We start from the raw sequence: 6,000 nt of genomic DNA, 5'->3' as shown, positions 1-6,000 counted from the left end.
CCCAACGGCCCCAGTCAGGGAATGGGAAAAACCCCAAGGACCCTGGTCAAGAATCCACATTGATTTTGCTGGCCCTTTCCACGGCCAAACCTTCCTCGTGGTTGTCGATGCATTCTCTAAATGGTTGGAGATCATACTCATGAAATCCACCACGGCCGAGGCAGTAATCGCAGCCCTGCGCCACCTATTCGCAACACACGGGTTGCCTGACACTCTGGTGTCCGACAACGGCCCGCAATTCACGGCAGCCCAGTTCGAGGAATACTTGGCAGAGGAGGGCATCCGACATGCCCTCTCTGTGCCTTTCCACCCTGCGTCGAATGGCCTTGCAGAGCGTTCCGTCCGGAGCGCTAAGGAGGCATTGTCCAGGCTCAAGCCAGGGGACTGGCAAACAAAGATAGATTTCTTTCTGGCCGTTCAGCACAGAACCCCAAGCACTGCTACCGGCAGAAGCCCAGCCGAATTATTAATGGGACGGAAACTCCGGTGCCCACTTGACCGTTTGAATCCCCATTACACACCAGAGGGTTACAAGGGGGAACTAGAAAAAACGAGAGGAATGGGCATAGGCGACCGAGTGTGGGCCCGCAACTATGGGGACGGCCCAAGTTGGCTCGCAGGGCAAATCATAAAGGCAACCGGTCCAAAGTCATATTTAGTCGAGTTACAAGACAACCGAGTATGGAGGCGCCACATAGACCAGATAAGGAAACGAATAACTGAACAACCCGAGCTAGCTGAGACAGACAATGACCCCTCCTTATTTGACTCCACAGCTGACCATAACCCGGGGGAGGCGCAAGACTTAGCTGAGGTCCCGGAGGTCCAGCGACGCCATCAGGCTCCCGATGGAAACAGCAGGGAAAACTCAAAAAGTAATCCAGGGCCGGAGGGCCAAGAAAAAGAGACTGCCAGTAATCCAGGGCCCGATGGCCTAGAGAAAGAGCTGGGAGGAGAAAAAAGCCCCTCCGACCAGCTCAAAACACCACCCAGGACTGAACCGTGCAGGTCCGAAAGAATTAGGAGACGCCCAGGTTATTTGCGTGACTACGTCGAAAAATAACATGTAAATAATATGTAAATAGAGGTAAAGTGTTTTCTGGGAGGGGAGGAGTGTTATGTATCTTTAAATATTTAGGCGGGAAACAAGCACGTTGCTGATTGGTTGAAGCCGCCGGTTAAACAGTATATAAAGGGTTGATTTTCCCCAGCCAGGTTGCTGGGTTCACCATATATTAAAGAGCTGTTGTCACTACCCTGGTCTCCAGCCTCGTTACTTCCCGAACTTAACAGGCAGTATACAGCATAATTTGCAATTCTTTCAATCTGGTGAAACATTTTTAAAGCCCTATAATAGCCCCACTATACAATACAATATAGCCCTCAGAATATTGTATGAAAATAAAATGAATATGTCTGTTGAGAAAATGGAAAAGGATACCTTGCTAGAAAACACCTCTCCTATAATCACCGGTAATGAATCCCTTCTGTGAATCAAACTATAGTACATTTGAAACCAGCACTATTGTTTATCTATATTCCTGATTAGACCGTGTAATTTCTTTCCTAGTTTTGTTAGCTATACAAAGCAGGTATTCATACTAGCCTACAGTGTTTGAGTATTAGCACTTTGAAATTTCTAGTGCTACAGTTTATTGTGTGTTTCTTCCTTTCTTCCCCAGTAATGATGAGTCATAGAAAAACCAGCACCAATGCTAGAATGGATTTTTGATTAATGTTTTTTTTTGTTGTTCACCATTTTAAGGCTGTCCTGAAAAAGGAACCACTGAATAACTATCACCTTCCTTCTAATGTAAAAATGATTGTCTAAGGCAGGATGTTCTTTAAGTTGGCTGTCTAGTTCATTACTTTTCAGGCTACTGTTTTATTGTACAAATGAACACACAGGAGTGACTCAGCTAATGCTGAGATTCCAACTGGCTATAAGATCCGTTGTTAGGTCATCCCATTTCCCTCAGAATCTAATTTGCAATATTTGTCATTGAGAACCTGAAGCAGTTATGTAGTTTATTTATTTATTTATTTATTTACTATTTACATTTCTATACTGCCCTTCTCCGAAGACTCAGGGCGGTTTACAGCCAAGTTAAAAAGACATATACAAAAATTAAAACACAATATTTGTATAATATATGAGTTGACAAAATGCCAGTAGCACAGTTAGTAAAAAGCTACTTAAAAAAAAATCCTTGTGCCATGTAGATAATTTTCTTTCTTTCTTTTTTTCTTAATAGAAACCCACCAAACCATGAGTGATAAGAAGAATTCTATTGAGAATGACAACAAAAATATTCAATTGTAGTGAGTGACCAAAGAAACCATTCCATTCAGGGGTGGAGTGTAGTGAGTGACCAAAGAAACTATTCCATTCAGGGGTATCTTTACTACTCGTTCGCAATGGGAACACACTTCTGCACATGTGCAGATCATACCTTATTATGTATGGCAGAGCCTCCCTCCACTTTTACTACCAGTTCACAAGAACTGGACAGAACCGGGAGCAAGCCACCACTAATTCCATTTTGGTAGTGTATTTTGGACATGGCTAACATCAGATGCATTGTCTATCAGAACGCACCACACAACACGTCTCTATTTTATCCTCATCAGATGTGGGTATCCAGATTTATTCTATGGGAATAAGTCACCCTCCAATGGGGAATTTTGCTCATGGACCTTTGCACTCTACATGACTATATACAACATAACTAAATGTTTTTCAATGTAACTGAAAAAAAATACACCGTATAAAAATGGATCTACTATGACATCTGCAAGCTTAAGAGAAGGTGGTTTCTATATATCTTTCTAATAGACAGCAACATTATGGATAGCTGACATCAATCTTTTGCATGTGCTGTGATAGCAAATTTATATTGGGTGGGACATTTAACAGTCCAATATATTTGGAAAATGTCAGATGGAGTAACTTGAACCAGTGAGGGATACCTGATTACAGTATTTTTTGTCATAAAAATAATAGTAGAATAGTAGTATATTACTAATATGACCACTAATGACATGTGGGATTGTGCTTTTTTCTGCATCATTATGAATTTAATTCTTTTTTCTTGTACCCAAGAATACAAGCTAGATTGAAATAGGGAACAGCGGACTTAGTTTATTGTGTCTATTGTTTTCCTTTTATTAGTTTTCTTTTGTTCCCCTAGAAAATGCGTTGGGACCTTGCAATGTCTTTATTCTAAAGCTTAGTCCTAACAGATTGCAAGTGACCTGAGCTTTATATTCTAAATTAGATTCTGCCAATCTCTGAAAGGGTCTAACATTCTCATGTAACTTTTAGTTTTACACTGTTATCTGCAAAAGTGAAACAATTAAAATAAGGTTTACAGGGATCCCCAGATTAACACACATTGTCTCTCATCATGATGCATTTTAGAATCAATGGTATTCATGCTACATCCTTAGTGAATTTAATTAATTGTGTTAGACTTCCATAGTGTTAAACTCTTTTCATTAACCTACCCTTTACAGTTGTAGTTAATGAATCCCTGCAAATGTCTTGATTGGCTGAATGTTCTTCAAACACTTCATTAAAAATATTTTTATCAATTCATACTTATTGTCAGAAATGAAAAGAAATCATTGTGTTCATGTCCCCCCCACTTTTTTTTTGCTTAAAATTACCAGATGACTTTTAATTTATCTCAGGTAAAATTGGATTTTGCTCCAAAGCTTTATTACAATCAACTTTTCTATCCAATTCAAGATGGATCAGATGAAATCAATAAATTGCTGCTTTGATTTACTTGCTCATAATTTGCTTTCTCTCCCAGATTTAGTCACGTTTTATATGCCTTCCTTATTCTTACCTTGCTGAGCTGACTTACCATGTAATGAAGACTGATGGAATTACTGATGTTTTGAAGACCTCATGCTCAGTCTATAACTTTACAATGCTGCTGAGCCTCATTTTTAGTTGTCTGTTTATTTCTTCTTTTTTTTAAAAAAAAAGCTGTCCTTGTCATTAATAGGAAGAAATGGCTTTTTTTTAAAAAAAAATTCATTGTTCCAATCTTAATTCAGTGCTGAAGAGTCTTGTGAATAAGGTACAGTTTTGATTTGGATGTCAAAGTGGATTGGAAAATACTAACTAGATAAGTAGCACTAAAGTTCAGATAAAGTTGTCATGCATCCTTTAGATTAGATTAGAATTCTTTCTTGTACTTTCTGATACACACTGTGTGACTATACCTCCATGTCCATGTGGTTTTCTTAGAAAGTACAGAAACATGGTTTTTGAGGATAGTTTTCAATATCCAGACTACACTAAGAGCCTCAGTCCAAATGCTAACCAACATGATGGTGCTTAACTTTCAAAACGAACCAGGGCCAGCAATTATTGTCACCTGCTCAGTTTTCTAAAATTACGTTCCCTGATTTTTTCCCAAAGAAAGCCATTTAGTTTTCTGGTGACCTTGGACTAATGACTGATAGAAAAAACAACTCTCAATTATTTATACAAGGATACTGTGCTGACGTGTCTTGAATATTTCTTTTTTGCCAACGTGGCTTCTGATACCATATAGTATCTCAGCACCAATAACATGCATTTTACATCCTTGACAAAAGTCAAAGATATCATTAAAATATATATTTTTAAAAAAATAAAAAATATTTTTATTAAATATTTTTTATTAGCACTGATTGACATAACTATAAACAAAGATGTATGAGTATCACAAGCCTACCTTACTTTTGTCCTTTCTTACTTTATAAGAAATACTTTCTAAAGCCCATAGTTTTTTTTCTCTTTTCCTTCCTTTCTTTTGTTACTTTTTTTCTGACTTTTTCTTGAGCTAGCTGAATAACAGTTGTTTGAATAATTAGTATATCCTTCCGTGTTATCAATAGCAATGAAGGGCCAAAGGCATTGTAAATTGAACTTATATGTTGGGGTTATAAGTTGGACTTAACTGATTGCTATTTTGCTTCACTACCATGCAAGCAACAATCTAATTTATACTGCAATATGATCATTAATATTACTCATAGATCTGTATACTGGAAAAGGAAAAATGCTGCTTAAGTCATTCTCCATTTCATTATATTGGTACTCTTTGCACTATTTCTCTATAATATATTACTATCGTTTTAACAATACTTCATCTATGCATTTATAAGCTGGTAAAGACATCACAGCAAGACAGAGCTAGAAGAATAAATCCAGATAAAATTGTGGTATCTTTCCAAAACTCCACAGATGCAGTTATGTTAGGAATGATCTGAATTTTTTAAAAGAAGGAATAAGAGAGGCATATGTTATCCTTCCTAATTTCCGCACACCCTAGACTTAATCATTCCAGGGTGCTGCATTAATTTTTCTGTAATTCCTAACTTCCTTGGAAACTTTTGAAAAGGTATTGACTTCTTATTTTGTTAGATTTATATTCTATGTTTCCCAGGAGCTTAAGGCAGCACATGCATGAAAATAGCTTTACTTTATACCTATAATAATGACTCTGTTAGTTATTTGGGCTAAGAATATATCTTTCCCCCTACACCAGTGGTGGGTTGCTACCGGTTCACCCTGGTTCAGACGAACCAGTAGCAGTGGCAGCGGGAAGCTCCGCCCAGCCACCCAGACATCATCAAATACGAACTGCGCATGTGCAGAAGGTTCTGTGCATGCACAGATGAGATGCGAACTGGTAGCAAAGGTAAGTGAAACCCACTCCTGCCCTACACTAAAATAAAAGAAAAAATCAGGACATTTTTATGGATGAAGATAGCTTTATACTTGAATTCCCAGTCCTAGCCAAAGCCTCACTAGTAAACTATGTGGCATGAATTATGCCAGTAATTGGGTAGGTTGTCTTCTTTATTAAATGAAAATGAAATGATGACATAGTTAAGGAAGTTCTGATTTAAGCCAAAAAAATCAATCTTAAAATCTTAAATCAGAACTTCCTTTACTATGTCATCATTTCAAGTTATACGAATCAAACATTTTGGCAT

Source organism: Ahaetulla prasina, chromosome 6, assembly GCF_028640845.1.
Source record: "Ahaetulla prasina isolate Xishuangbanna chromosome 6, ASM2864084v1, whole genome shotgun sequence".
Classification (NCBI taxonomy): domain Eukaryota; kingdom Metazoa; phylum Chordata; class Lepidosauria; order Squamata; family Colubridae; genus Ahaetulla; species Ahaetulla prasina.
Note: the sequence above shows the minus strand (reverse complement) of the source record.